Source organism: Coenobita brevimanus, chromosome 3, assembly GCF_032717465.1.
Source record: "Coenobita brevimanus isolate Jiangsu-jjx chromosome 3, ASM3271746v2, whole genome shotgun sequence".
Classification (NCBI taxonomy): Eukaryota; Metazoa; Arthropoda; class Malacostraca; order Decapoda; family Coenobitidae; genus Coenobita; species Coenobita brevimanus.
This window is the reverse complement of record NC_136956.1, coordinates 22,720,463-22,737,346: the sequence shown is the minus strand read 5'-3', so window position 1 is coordinate 22,737,346 and position 16,884 is coordinate 22,720,463.

The following is a 16,884-nucleotide window of genomic DNA, read 5'->3' as shown; positions in this document are numbered from 1 at the left end:
CACTCGTCCTACGTACTATACACCTTTATATGTCACCACACACCTGTACACCTTTATATGTCACTACACACCTATACACCTTTATATGTCACCACACACCTGTACTCCTTCATATGTCACTACACACCTATACACCTTTATATGTCACTACACACCTATACACCTTTATATGTCACTACACACCTATACACCTTTATATGTCACTACACACCTGTACACCTTTATATGTCACTACACACCTATACACCTTCATGTCACTGCACACCTATACACCTTTGTATGTCACCACACACCTATACACCTTTGTATGTCACTACACACCTATACACCTTTATATGGCACTACACACCTATACACCTTTATATGTCACTACACACCTATACACCTTTATATGGCACTACACACCTATACACCTTCATATGGCACTACACACCTATACACCTTTATATGTCACTACACACCTATACACCTTTATATGTCACTACACACCTATACACCTTCATATGGCACTACACACCTATACACCTTTATATGTCACTACACACCTATACACCTTTATATGGCACTATACACCTATACACCTTTATATGTCACTACACACCTATACACCTTTATATGTCACTACACACCTATACACCTTTATATGGCACAACACACCTGTACACCTTCATATGGCACTATACACCTATACACCTTTATATGGCACTATACACCTATACACCTTCATATGTTTCGTTGAGACTTGATTCAAAGGATTACTTTTTTTTTTTCCCTAACAGAAATACAGGCTGTTTAAAAGCAACGATTCCATGTTGGATGCATCGAAAATAAAAATAAATAATTTATTAAAAAGGTTTTTTAGTGTTTAACAGCCAAATTTTTTCATGAATGTTTAATTAATCGCATGTAACCCTACGGTATATTGTACAGTATATAATTTAGCATTCTCACCTGACTAAAGCAAACTGACATAAAAACTTTGTGATATAATGATCACTGATTCGTCTCGTAAGTACTGTTAGCTTATTTATATCAGGTAAAGCATACAGACCGTTACCTTGTTTAAGAGAAGAACAGATTAATTATATTCTTCGTGTTTTTGATGAACTCTTGAGTATTTTACTCCCAGAAACACAAGAGGAAATTATTTAAAAGTAAATATTATCGATCATCTGGCGTCTGTTGCAATGACATCATCGGTTGCCAATCAGCAGCCGCTAATCAAACACACTCTATTCGTCCCATACATCTCAGGTGCACAGGTCAATCAAATAGGGTATAGTTTGACTTGTTTGATTTTCATGTTCCTGAAGAGTGCTGGTCGTGTGTGGCGACTATGCATTGTTTGGTGTATGATATGGCTTGACATTCCAGCAAGCAATACCGATGAAATGTCAGGTGGTTTGGTCACACCGAAATTGTGATTTGTGCCTTGAGGGAGGCGCCGGAGTTTGAGGTAATGAAGGAAGCCCGGATGATGGTGACATAGCATCCTGGAGTGGTGTTATGTTAGAGGGTGTGTGGTATGGTGGAACACGTGAAAGTATGAGGCTGTAAGAGATTAGGGATTGAGTCATTTGAAGTGCACATAAGGTGTTCAGGGCCGAAGGGATGGACGTATGTATTTCATAGTGTTTAATTCCTAAAGCTCAATCATCAAGCTGACTCTGCACTCCCTGTTCGCGGGCATTAAAAAAAAAGAATACTTATTTTCAAACCACAATATCTCAATAACTACACCAAATACGACACTGAATGAAAGATCAGAACACTCATCACTTTTTCGGCCCTCCACTGCAAGTATCCTCAGGTCTGTAGGTAGAGGTATTATGGATCAAGAAGGTGAGGAAGAGAGTTAACTTTTGGAGTTGTGGCAAGGTTGCGTCTAGACAAGCACACGATTCAGTGACTAAGGCAGGCTGGCCGCTCAAGCCAAGGCAGCCCAATCTGGACGAGGTAGCCCTACTCTCACCCCACCTTGTCCCATTAACCCTTCTCACTTCTCTTCACCTGTCCCTGCCACTGCCGCGTTAATAAATCACGCCTTGTACGAGTGGTTTGCTCGATATATTTGCCCAGTTCATCCAGGTGTTCCAGAGTGACACCGTGCCATATGGCGTGTGGAAGGGGAGAACACAAAGATTTATACAATACGATACACAGTACTTGCCACAAAAGATGACTTTCACGTTTTTCAAGCATTATCTCCACCCATGCCGCGAAAAGTCACTCTGATTTTCACCTGAACTCGTTTTTTTATACCTGTAGTTTTCCTTACCTTGTAGCATCTTACCTATCAAAGGCACTTATTTGGTAGAGTTCTTCATGACAGGAACTGCACTAAATTCTAAGTTGCTTTTTATCACAACACTTACTTGTATGTGTACTGCAGGGTTACTTCATTTTCACCTGAGGTCATATTCTTATACCAGTAGTTTTCCTTAGCTTCTCATATCTTACATATAGAAAACACATACTTGAAATTCTTTACCTCTATTTTTTTTTTTGTCATACCACAACGCTTGTTTTTAAGTATAAGGAAGTCACTTATATTTTCTCTCCATCTCGTTTTTTATATCAAGGTTTATACTCTACGAAACAAAACCACTGTACAATATTTACCCCGAAAAATCACAGATTGCTTTCATTTACACTCCAGCACCTGTTATCTCTACAGGACAATACACATCCACTGTACAGTTTTCATTGTATTTATTTTGAATATCGTAGTTTGCCTTATCGTCTATAACTTAAGTATATTGCACATTTCTACTGTCTTACTTCACTAAATGAATTTCAATCTGGACCTTCATCTGTCTGTCTCTTTATCTGTCTGTCTATAGCCAGACACCTTAAGGACCCAACCTACCATTAAAAAAAGCCAGAAACCTCCTCTTTGGGATATGATTTCTGGCGTTTTTTTTTTGTTGATGGCGCGATGGGCCCTTAAGACATGCGACAGGGGTTGCGCGTCTAAAGGGCCGAACGCACCATAAACATACAATGCCAGAAATCACCTTCCTGGGAGGCAATTTCTGACGTTCTTTGTTTAAGGTGCATTGGGCCCTTAATCCCCTTAGTAGTGGCCACATACAAATTGCCTCCATGTCGCCTTGTCCCCTGCAATTTCGCACCCCTTCTCCCTCCTTACACCGCCCCCTCTCTCATATACCTATCTACACTATCCCTTCATCTCTTCCTCAGTTTTACCCTCCCTCTCCCCCCCAAGGGACTTCACTCACATACATTACACTTTACTATTTAATCTCTCACTCTCCATCCTCTCCACATGGCCAAACCACCTCAGTGTATTTCTCCCAACGCTTTCTATCACATCCACATCCACAACACAACTCTCCTTCACTTCCTCATTTGTCAGTTCCTCCATGTAACTCTCACATGCTCCTCTCAAATAACTCATTTCCACTGCTCTCACTCTAAGATTTGTGTCTCTCCAACAAGGTCCAAGCTTCGTTTCCATACGTTAGAGATGGCATAACAATACTGTCATGCAATGAGTGTTTAACATCCATGCTCACTTTCCTATTTCTTTTCACTGCTTTCAACGAACCAGCAACCCTTCTTTGCTGTACCTTTTCAAGTACTTCATCCCCCAAACTTCCATCCTTACTCCTGACGCTATCCAATTACTTAAAAGCACACACATTTTCCATTTCCACACAAGCTAGCTTCACTGTGCATTAAAGAGTTTGTGATACACCGACATTCTTGAACTAGAAAATGTGTTCAACTTTCCTTGTCTTCGAATTACGACACAACTTTTCCTTGTACACATACATGACTTATTGTGCAAGTGTTACTTATATATTAATGTCTATACCTACTACATATTGTCATAATATAATAATGCCTACACACTAACCCACCCGCTCGTTTCCACCCACGCTCCCAATCCACTACACATACCACACCATTCACCCACAATATCCCACTCCATCAACCCACCCCACCCTAACCCAGCCCACCAGACACACTTGTCCAGATACCCCATCCATTTCACCTCGACCACCTACTCTATCAGCCCACCCCGGCCACCCACCTTGACCAACTAGCACACCATTTTTCCCAGACAATCAACCTTCCCCGACCCACTCATCCAACTTGTCCCAGCAAACCAATCCAAGAAGCCACTCCCCGACCCCACTCACCAATCCACCACACCACGGCTATCCACCCTGCTCACCCAACCTATCTTCGCAAACTCATCCCACCCCACGCCAACCCATCCCACCCTGCTCATCCTCAAACCCACCCCCCAAGATACCCACCCAATCATCCCAACCCATCCAGACACACACATCCAGCTATCCCACCCCTCACCTCCCTGACCTCCCGACAGGCCATTCCACCAACCACATCCACTTCATCCCGACCACGCACCCAGCCCATCCACCCTGACCACCTACTTAGCCCAGCCAGTAACCGCCCAGCCCAACCTTCCACTCATCCAACTAACCAAGCCCAGCCCATCCACCTAATCCTTCCCACCAAGCCAACCAACAAAGGAAACACCGACCTCACCTGCCGACCCACCGACCCCACTACAGCTACCCACCCTTCAATGGCCACCCACTCTATCCCGGCTACCCGTTACCCACCCAACCACCCAACCAACCCTCCCCAGCCCATCCACCCAACCAACCCTGCCCAGCCCATCCACCCAATCAAATCCGCCCAGTCCATCCACCCAACCAACCATACCCAATCCATTCACCCAACCAACCCTTCCCAACCCATCTACCCACCCTTCCTTACCACCCATTCTGACAACACACCCGCCCACACACTTCACTCAATCCTGCCTACCCACCACAAATTCACCCCACCCACACTGCTCATCAATCCCACCTAAAGACTAACATCGCCAACTTCTGCATCACGGTCGCTTAATGGGGTAGATTTGCGTTGGTAGTGGTATATGTTGGAGAAATGTGCTTATATGACCTAATGAAAGCCGGTGGACCAGGGTAGGAAAAGATAGACAAGGTTTGCATCCCTGTCTTGCCTCACAAACCCTCGTCTCGGCAACACAAGAATCAGCCAGCAATCCATTTAAAGAGATTGAGTGAACGAGTGAATCTGTGAAGTCCCGTAATTTTTATAAGTGCTTCGATTCATTCTGTTTGTGTGGTCTGTTTTTAAGATTACTGGTGTGTGTATTCTTGCTTGGAAGCAGTTCGTAATCTAGTGTGTTTGTGGATGGGTGTTGAGTTTACTTTGTTATATTTTCCTTGAAATATCAGTTACCGGTACTGCTTCCTCTTCCTGTGAGCGTCTCTATGTATCCTGTACTTCCAACTCTCCTGCCTTAGTGTTAGGTTTATTAGCCACATTATATAGACATTTTTATTCATACTCTCTCTGACCCCTGGTTCCATTATTTTGATCAAACAGCACGCCGAATAGTGTAAGCTACTTTGTCCTTTCCAGGGATACTTACGTGCTGTTATTTATAGTCATTCTCATGATCTGGATAATACATTTTAGTTCTCTTTCGTTATTCATTAATTGCTGTCACCAGTATAAGCAGTTTACACCTTGTACAAACTACTGTTACTGAGTGAGAGTTTGTCCAGCCACTCGTTTCCTTTTGATTAGCTCGACATGCTAGTGTTGGTGATATCTCCTACAGCTGTTTTCCACATCCACATTTTTTGCGTTATCAACCCTCACCCGCCTTGTTTCACAGTTAAGAGCAGTCAGATTGCAGGCAGATTATTTCTTTTCGTGATGCAAATTACTGACTCACAACTGTGCCTCTTCCCACCAGATATTTTTCCCATAGCAAGAAATTAGTGGTATATATAATTTAGTTAGCGTAAAACACAGATATTCCTATATTTATCTTTATTTGTTAAGACTGTCCCCAAGAAGATCTGTAAAGTATATACCATTAACTTCAATTTCGATAAGTTTCTTGTCTGGTAAGTATGTAAGTTGTACGGTAGTCTATTACGTATAATTTTTGCTCAGACTCACAGCAATCTCGTCTTTCACCCCACAGGAATTGTGAAGTAGTAACACAGTACTTTTGTGTGGGGCTGTAGCAAGAAATTTGTTTTAAAGGTCAAGCATGGAAACATTTTTTTGTATCTTTGGTAATTTTTTTCCATTTTTTGTTTATAAGTAACAATCCTTTTTATTATTCACTGGTAACAATTCTTTTTTCTTGCAATGTCTACAGGCATTGTACATCTGGTGTGCTGTTACTATTTCTATGCTCTTAAATTAAGGAAATTAATTCTCAGTACCTTTATTCCGAGTGGCAACAAAGTTTTTCGCTTTTAAAGAGCAGACTTTAAAGATCAGTGAAAAACAAACGCTAAATTGTTTTCTTGTGTTTCCCTGACACTAACTCTTCTTTTACTTTAGGTTTGCTTAAATTTGCAGGTACCATTTATATTTAATTTGTATTGTGATTGATTTCCTTGTCCCCTTTTCTTAGCTGATGGCTAAACTTCTACTTTGTCATTCCAGATATCAGTTGACGCTGCATTCTTAGGAGAAGTAGCAAGCAGTATCAATGAATAACACATCTTGTTGCAGGCGGCTGCAGTACTTAATGATATTAATTTAGTCCTATTTCCTCTGCAGTTCCATAATAGTAACTAGCAGAGCCAAATGATAAAAATTCTGCATTGTGATTCTTATCACCTAACATGTTGCATAATCTCTTTCAGATACTTGTACAGCATTTAACAGTAACTTTATCTTAGAGTGTTTATTTATTTATTAACCCTAGATGGGTGACCTTCATGCCGTCGTGACCATTAGTTAACCTGGGGTGGAACCAACCCGACGTAGCAAAAATAAAATGTGGTAAAATAGTTCTTGTACATTTATTATTGTAAAAAATGCAGGAATAAACTTTCACCTTTATGCTGTGGTCTACTCCTAAAAACTGTATGAACTGATTTATGAAACCATTTTTGAATATTGATTTTAAAAACTTGTTTTCGAAAAATCAAAAATATTTAGAAATTAACATTTTTCTAAGTTGAAGCTGAGGTAGGTCCAACCCCTTCTGTGGCGCAGACAGGTGAAGGTTGGAACCTCTTGTAGTCCAGAGCACAACCCCCAAGGACGCACAGTAAGTTCTGGAGAGGAAGCCAAAATAGACCTAAAATTTATACCGAGTAAATTTGAGGCATTTTTGGGTTCCTTACTGTGCATCATTGGGGGTTGGGCTCTGGGCTACAAGAGGTTCCAACCTTCATATATCTGTGCCACATAAGGGGTTGGATCTATCTCAGCTTCAACTTAGAAAATTTTAAGTTCCAAAATAGTTTTGATTTTCCCCAAAAAATATTTTTAAGAAATATTTTAATAATTCAATTGATAAAGTTTTTAGGAGTAAAAAATAGCATTAAGGTAAAAGTTTATTCATGTATTTTTTTACAATCATAAATGTACAACAACTATTTTTCCACATTTTTTTCCCTCGTGGGGTTAATTCCAACCCAGGTTACCTGACGGGTCAACGTGGCCAGAAGGTTACCTACATTCACTAGGCATTCACTGTACAGGGGCTCCAACATCTCTGACACAATAATCAGGCTAATAAGTAGTAACTTTCACTTTTTGTTTCACACAAAAAAATATAATAGATTCATGTATCAAAGTATGTCAGTGAGAGTAAAAAGTCACTATGTAGGTAACCTGGGGTAGTTTCTACCCCAACACCGCCTTTCGGGCCCAATATCTAGGGAACCTATGGAGAGGACAACTTGACCCTCACCCCCCCAGTGATGTCTGGACGAACAATGAAGCTACTGAGAGGCCCAGGCCGGGGTGATGCGTGGCGTCGGTACAGCAAGCGAAAACATGATTTTCTGGGGTAGAAAACACCCCAGACTACCTATCTAGGGTTAATTAAAAAATTTTCTCAGCAACCGTCAAAGTTCAAAATAGTCGGCAACACATATTGCACATCCTATCCCTGTACTTCCACTGGACCTTTTTCCATTGATTTCTCTTATGTTTGCAGAATGTGCAAACTCTCTCATAATGTTGAAGGAAAACTTACCGATGCACCTATCGAAATTAACATCCTCACTCATAGAATTTATATGATGAAGGAGTTTGTTCCTAGCAACGTCAAGAACAGTGTGGAGGGAACCAACACTTCAACCAAGGAACGGTGTAGCCCGAGGTGACATTGGCGTTGTGTCCTCTCCTACTGCTGAAACTAATGAACCCCTACCTGAACAAGATCATTTCCAGTCACTGCGAAATGGTGCAAGGGTAATAAGCACACGACGCGGCATAGCGGCCAGTGCTAACAGTAAATTTCAGATATTAGCCGACACTGAAGAGACTCCTAAGTGTCAACTGGTGGGGGACTAAATCACCGCTAGACAACTTGTGGAAATTTGAGGAAGAGCACCAGGTAGGTAAAGGAAGGCGGTATTGTATCCCAGGTGCTGGACTTCATGATTTAACTGAGGCCGTAGACATTGTTGAGGAGGATGCAAGTAATGGAAGTCTCATAATCGTTCAGTGATGTTGTGCAAACCTGGCTTGAAGAGCGCCTGGACAAATTCAAGTTGATGGTCCATGGACTCAAGGAAAAGGCTCATAACAGTCTTATTTCAGGTGTTCTACCCGGGATTGCTGCAAATGTTTTTTTAGTTTGAATAATCGTATTAAGATATTTTGTTTACAGGAGTGAATTGAATTGTTGACATGATACGAAGCCCTTCTGCTTACCATCAACTTCCTGGGACGTGATAAGATGCCAGTTAATATGATTATAGAATTGTATTTGTTTCTTTTATCAGTCCGTTTTTTACCATCTTGCGTTCATCTGCTGCGTATATATTTTCCTACATTAATGATTTTTTTTCTACTCTTCTATATATTAGTTGGCTTTTATTAAGGAATATAAAGGAGATAAGTGATTATCTCCGTGTTCAACCCTTCAGCTTATCACATCCCTCCTTATATAGGTTTTAGGGTCTGAGCTTTCATTCATATACGAAGTCTGTTTACTGTGGAGAAACTACCAGATATCTCCACACACCGCAATATCTAACTGTACATAAACAGGATGAACAGCCTCAAATTAGATCAGTAAGAATAAGCAGACATTGGGGTGAATGCATGGTTAAAGACAGAATGTAAGAGAAGGTCTGTCGGGAAGTTAGGTGAAAGATTTAAGTGCAAACAGAGGGGAAAGGGTGACGGGCATTTCCACATATAAAAGAATGAACAGGGAAGGCTTTATGGTTCGAGGGGTGAGTTGGGATGGAAAGTGTGAGATGTGGAGGAAGGATGGTGAGAGTGAGAGGAGAGGAGGAGAGACGAGGAAAGGGAGGTGTTGAAAGAGTGACAGGAGGGGAAGACGGTGGATGGTGAGAGGAATGGACAAGGACGAGAGAAGGCGAGGAGGGGTAAGAGAAGAGGAAGGAGAGAAGTGGTGAGATAAAGGAAGACGAGGGAAAAAGGATGAGGGGACGGGAAGAAAGGTGAAAGGAGGAGAAGAGGAAGGGTGAGTAGAGAGCAAAAGGAAGAGAGAAGGGATGGAAGCTTGAAAGAAGAGAAGGATCGGGGAAGAGAAGGAAAGAACCGCGAGAAAAGTGTGGGAAGAGATTAAAGGCGAAAGCAGGAGAGAAAGGGAAGGAGATCAGAAGAGCACAAGGGTGAGAAAAGCGGAAGAGAGAAATGTGAAAGGGGGACATGGTTAAAAAGAGAAGGAAAGGGGGAAGAGTGAGAGTAGAGGAGAAGCGAGGACAACAAGGAGGTGAGGAGGGAGGAAAAAAGTGAGGGTAAGGAAGGGTGGGGGGGGGAAGGGAGGAGGGAAGAGGAACAGGGGAAGAAGAGAATAAGGACCATCAGTCAGCCGTACCCGAGAGACCACGGTGAGGAATGGAGGTGGGGAGAACTATTGAGATTCTGTTCCAACATCTGCGAAATGATTTTGTTCAGCCCAAGTCAGTCACAGTAGATTAAGGGTGTTAATACTTATGCCTTAAACCCTGTTATGTTAGGGACGATTCTAGCATGTTACTCCAGCTTACGCCAGATGTTTTTATTCAGCTGGGAGTGAGTCATGGTAGCTTCAGAATGGTAATGCTAGTACAACTAACTAGTTGGTCGTCGGAGCAACTCTAGTATTCCGTTCTCGCTTACGTTAGGCGATGTCTTTCATCTGAGAATGAGCCATACTTGTCTGGGAATGTTAATACAGATAAAATTAACCCTTTTATACTCGTGAAAACTCTGGTGCTGTTCCCGTCTATGTCAGATGATTTTATGTGAGTTATACAGGACTCAAGGTGTAGTAATGATACCACTTACCCTCCTACGGTTGGGATAAATGTTATTATATTTCATTTTACCTTAAATGACTATACTCAGCTGGAAGTGAATCACACAATGCTCAGTGCGTTAATAATGTTAACAATGATCCTCTTACACTCGGGATAGCGATACTATTGTGTCTGTATTGTATTCCAGTTCATCCCAGACGACTTTATTGAGCTGAGATTCATGTTATAATTAATATATTCATTAAGTTTCCAGCAACATTTCTGTTACTCCTGATTCAACAAAGGTGATATTGTTCTCCGCTGTCAGGCTTCTGTGCTCTCTCAACTAATAATAATTCTCTATAACAATATGAAATAGAACACTATATAGTCGTCCCGTTTGACAGAGATAATGATGACATAATTAGCCCTCCCACTAATGCATCAGAGTGAAAATTGGACACTGTTGGAAGGATGCAGATCGACTGTGGGAAAACTGGCAAAGATCTGTCTGAGTCGTGCATGTGCTGTTATATGGAGAGGCAGAAAGACAAGTGAGGAAGTTCATGAGGGTGGTGGTGGTGATGTGGATATGCTTCAAACTGTTAGAAGTACCTTAGTCATGTGGAGTGAATGGGGAGTGAAAGACTGACCAGGAGAGTGTATGTCAGTGAGGTGAAGGGGAGAGAGAGAGGGAGAGGAAATTCAGGATGGGGTGGAGGGTGGGATGGAGAGGGTTATGAAAGAGAATAAAGTACATGAGAGGGAGACTGACGAAGAGATAACAGTAAATGGCAGAGAGCTATATGAATTTCACTGGTGTGAGATGGAGGGAAGGCAATACGTATATACTCGTCCAGCGCCAGATGGAAGGGAACACCTGAGCCAACCTGAGTATTAGAGGTAAATACTATAACATGACATTACTCTGACGTTTTAGATAATATGCAATAAATAGCACACGGCCATATATGAACAAAGACTGATTATGTCAGCTATTGTTAGCTGTGGGGATCTCCATAATTACCTTCGTCAGCGAAGTTGGAGGACGCTATGCATTCATCCGTGTTCGTCTGTCAGCTTCACCGTCTCAGTTTTTGGATAACGTATCTCAAAAAGATGTTATTGGATTTCAGTGGAACCAGGTGGATAGGCAGGCACTGAATTAAGGAAGAGTTGATTAGATATCATGATGGACTAGGATTCAGATGCAGTAATAAAGAGGAAATTATATTGGTGGCATGGGAGGTATGCTTTCTTTTTCTAGTGTGTCGGGGGCAGAATATTATCGTAGACTAATTACCCTCGCCAACGACGGTGGAAGGACGTTGGTTTACATAACTCATACTGGCGGGGTACTGAGCTCCGAGTGCCCTCTAGTTGTTTTAGTGGCGGTACACGATTCCCTCCCTCGTGTGTGTGTGTGTGTGTGTGTGTGTGTGTGTGTGTGTGTGTGTGTGTGTGTGTGGTGTGTGTGTGTGTGTGTGTGTGTGTGTGTGTGGTGTGTGTGTGTGTGTGTGTGTGTGTGTGTGTGTGTGTGTGTGTGTGTGTGTGTGTGTGTGTGTGTGTGTGTGTGTGTGTGTGTGTGTGTGTGTGTGTGTGTGTGTGTGTGTGTGTGTGTGTGTGTGTGTGTGTGTGTGTGTGTGTGTGTGTGTGTGTGTGTGTGTGTGTGTGTGTGTGTGTGTGTGTGTGTGTGTGTGTGTGTGTGTGTGTGTGTGTGTGTGTGTGTGTGTGTGTGTGTGTGTGTGTGTGTGTGTGTGTGTGTGTGTGTGTGTGTGTGTGTGTGTGTGTGTGTGTGTGTGTGTGTGTGTGTGTGTGTGTGTGTGTGTGTGTGTGTGTGTGTGTGTGTGTGTGTGTGTGTGTGTGTGTGTGTGTGTGTGTGTGTGTGTGTGTGTGTGTGTGTGTGTGTGTGTGTGTGTGTGTGTGTGTGTGTGTGTGTGTGTGTGTGTGTGTGTGTGTGTGTGTGTGTGTGTGTGTGTGTGTGTGTGTGTGTGTGTGTGTGTGTGTGTGTGTGTGTGTGTGTGTGTGTGTGTGTGTGTGTGTGTGTGTGTGTGTGTGTGTGTGTGTGTGTGTGTGTGTGTGTGTGTGTGTGTGTGTGTGTGTGTGTGTGTGTGTGTGTGTGTGTGTGTGTGTGTGTGTGTGTGTGTGTGTGTGTGTGTGTGTGTGTGTGTGTGTGTGTGTGTGTGTGTGTGTGTGTGTGTGTGTGTGTGTGTGTGTGTGTGTGTGTGTGTGTGTGTGTGTGTGTGTGTGTGTGTGTGTGTGTGTGTGTGTGTGTGTGTGTGTGTGTGTGTGTGTGTGTGTGTGTGTGTGTGTGTGTGTGTGTGTGTGTGTGTGTGTGTGTGTGTGTGTGTGTGTGTGTGTGTGTGTGTGTGTGTACCACCAACAACAGGGCACCGCCTGAAAGAGCTTTGCCGTGAAAATCCTCAGGCGAACGTGCAATTACGGATATTAGGAGAGGAGCCTCGTTCTCATCAGTCTGAAAGCTGGTAACTTTTCAGTGGTGAAGAGAGAGAGAGAGAGAGAGAGAGAGAGAGAGAGAGAGAGAGAGAGAGAGAGAGAGAGAGAGAGAGAGAGAGAGAATTACAAGGAAATGTTTGTATCTCAAACGCCTTGTGATCCATACTAAGGAGATACTTCTTACGCATATCAAATTCGCAATAATTCACAATGATGCAGTGACTTCTTTACTTCCATACTCACTTCTCCTTTCCTACTCATTGTTTTCAGTGAACCAGCAACCTCCCTTCGCTGCTGTATCCTTTCATGTACCTCATCAACTAAACTTTCTTCCTGCCTCATCACACTATCTAATTACGTACTTCCTCACCATCCAGCCTCACTGTGCTTTTTCTATGTCATTTTTCACAGAGACCATAACTTTTTTCTGTGCTATGTTCGCTTTAAGATTTTGTTTCTTACATACACTCCAACACACATTCACCAAGCCTTGCAGCTCCCACTTATCTTCATCTAACAGTGCAATGTCATCAGCAAAGAACAGAACAGGCAGTTTCCAAACCTTACTCTGCCACACTCAGGACACGCTAACATCCCCTGCCCCACCTTGCACCTCATTTATAACTTCATCCATATAAACATGTTGAACAACCATGGAATTACAGTCCTGCCTTAATCCTACATTCAGATAAAAGAATTCACAGTTCTTTCTCCACACACACGGCAGACCTAATATCCTCAAATATAATCTTGACAGTATTCTACAAATTCCTTTCAACTCCATATATTTTCAGTACCTTCCACATTGCTTGTCAATCCACTCTGCCATACACTTTCTCCAGATCCATGAGAGCAGCATATAACTACTCTCGCCGCTCTGGATACTTTAACATTAAACAGTTTAGAGCGAATATCTAACTTACACAACCTCTTCCCTTCCTAAGGCCCTTGTTCTTCTCCATCTAATTCCCCTGTTATTTCCCTCACTCAGTCGACAGATATCCTATTGTATATTTTTCTAATTACACTGAAAATATAAATACCCTATAATTGCCACACACTTTTTTCCTTAATTCATTTTCTTAGGAGAACCACTTTACCTGACTTTCTTTTAAGACAGTCCGCATTTCTTCCATATCCTTTCTGTACTTATATTTCAACATTTCGCCTCACACTCCATTAGTTCCTTCTCCTTATCCTATTTTGAATTTTTTCATTGTTTCAGCTACTCCCATTCTGTTGATGTCTTCCTCTCGTCTGGCCTAACTTCTCCCAGCCATTCCCCAGTCATTTATATTTGCTCTATGTTCGTTCTCTATATTCAATTGTTTCCTAAAATTATCACTCGATCTGTTTACTTTCTCTCCCCACTCCACCAATGTTCTGCCACTACTCTACTGCTTTCCTTAACATCCAGTCTGACTTTTTTAACCCTCTTCCAAAACAGTTTCTTACATTCACTCCACATCAACTCAGATTTCTTCCAAACTCCTCATCTACTCTTACTCTGTCTTACTAATATTTTTCTCATCTCTCCTCTTCTCTACACGCAACTTTTTCCGTCTACTTCCATCCTCCATTCATCTGCTTCCCATCCAGTCACTATACGGTATCTCCTCCACACCTCGTCTCACCTCTTCATTCTACAGTGTTGCTCCTCTCCCCCTTACGTCTGCTCTTCACCACACATACCACGCATGCTGTGCAGATTTCTTTGTGAATATCATACTCATACATTCCACCTCTTCCATCTGTTTCATATCAACCCAGTCGCTTCTCCACTACTCATTTGTATTCCGCCTTTTTCCTTCCTCCTCCAGACTTTTTTTGTGTTTTTTAAATTCATTTTTACTGTAACTGCTTCCCCTTGTCATTCTCGACTGCCTTCACCCATCGTTTTTGACCCTTCATCTTAGACACTACTATGCAGTGAAGAGAGGGTTCGCTCCCCCTAACGCTGTATGCTCTCGTGTCCAGCACAGGTCTTCTCGTTCTCCTCTCCACACACTCACTCTCCATGTTTACTTGTGGATAATTTGTGTCTGTAAACGTTACTGGCTCTTGTCAAACCCTTCCCCGCACAAATATCCACCAGGGCACTACTATTTCCATCTCCTTCAGTGGGTACATCCCACAGAACAAACACCTCATCCACTCAAACATTCCACACTTTTCCATTCACGTTTCCAGTCAGAAACATGCTCTCACTTTTCTCAAAGCCCACCAAGCATGCTTACATATACGCTTTTATCTAAACTTCTAAACACCTTAACAAAAACGGAAACCCAAATCCAATTCTGTTCATTTGAAGGTGGCTGGACGCACTGCATTTAAGAGAGATCATAATCAGATGGTAAAGCAGACGAAAGAAGACGGTTCCAGAGTTGACCAGCTGCACACATGAAAACTGGTACTTAAGAAGATATCTATCTTATCCGTATGAGGGAACTGAATTAAAATTAACCGATTCTCCATAACACCATTCTTTTTTAATGATAGCTTGAGGTTGTGATTATAAAGAATGAGAGAAATTCCAGTTCGCTGAAACGCTATTCCATTATACATAAAAATACGCCTTCATCCTTCTCTGTTGAATAGGGAGGGAATCAAATTACCATTCTTGACCTGGATGACAATACATTGAATATTATCTTGTGTCTTTCATTAGTGTGATGAGTGATACTTTTTATTTCCTACCAGATCCCTGATTTTTTACACATATGATGAAATGAATAGTTTAACCCAATGATGGTAGGCCTATTCTTCTGTAATGTTGGAGTGATATTTCGTTTTCACAAAGTTCATGGGGGACAGAGCAAGTAAGTGGAGTTAAACACTGCAAGGATAAGAAATGCAAAATTGTGCAAAGGAAAGCAATAAGCTGGAGACAAATATATGTTCAGCAAGTATTGAGATGACTGTCACTGACCTCTTTCAAGGCCTCATCATTTTGTAACTATTGCTGGTCTGTAAATTCTTTTTCAGCAGTATGTTCACAGTTACTACATATTACGTAATTCAGTCTGATGAAATGCTGAAAAATTAACTGCCGTGCCCTCGACCAAAGTCTTCTGCTATTATGCAAACATGTTCGGATATGACGGCACGTTGTAATGGCCGCCACAGAGAAATTTACCATTACCACCAGTTTTCATGCAATAATGCTTTAAATGTTTGGTGTATATCATTTAAAAGTCGTTGGCGCCATGGTGTTGATGTAAATGGTTTGTACCGAGTTCCCTTCCTTGTACTCGTTTGGACTAAATTTGTTACATGAATTCTCAGTTTTCTTGGTCAGGGTGAGTTTCGTGAGATCATCGCCGCCGTGGAAGACTGCTACTGGAGGTTCAGATTCAAGTTAAGATGGTATTCTGTGTAGTTTTATCTCCTTGTCATCTTGCTTCTTCAGGAGGTCGGAACTGTGAACCTGCAAATGAAGCTGATAAAAGTTTAACAGTGTGTGAGATACCAGAGGAAGAGATTCAGGAAGATAAATGGTCGTATATATAGTTCATGGGATCAATACGAGGCAGGAACAACAAAGAATTCTGCCTTAGTTACTTGGCTGCAGGAACATCAGTGGGTGGCCTCTATGAAGTCGCTTGTTAATCTAAACATGTTTTATTTATATTCCCAGTCTAATATAAGTTCGTTTGATTTTTTTTTACCGAGTTCTTTTTAAAATAGTATTTCATTCATTCATTCATTGCCAGACGCCATGTATCCCAGACGGGGTGGCCAAGGGCTTAGAATTAATTGTTTTACAGGGAAGGGCACTAATCCTGCACCAACCCCACTTTACACGTAGGGATGCCAACAGCATCTGGTGTTCCCAGGCGGTCACCCATCCAAGTACTAACCAGACCCAACGTTGCTTAACTTCGCTGATTTTTTTTTTATTTTTTTTCATGATTGTGGGGGATATGGCTGTGAAGTGCAACGGTCATGAGGCTGAGACCTGATGCTGCATTTATAAACTCCTATAAACTTAGGCTGTGTATAAGTACTGCTTGGTTATACATACAGCTACAAGCGTTGCACAGTGAAATCAGAATAAATTTTAAGTGAAAAAATACAAACGAAAATAATAATAAAACTATTTGTATACTCTGCCATCTGGCTGGGATCATAATAAGGACGATCCGTGCATTTATAA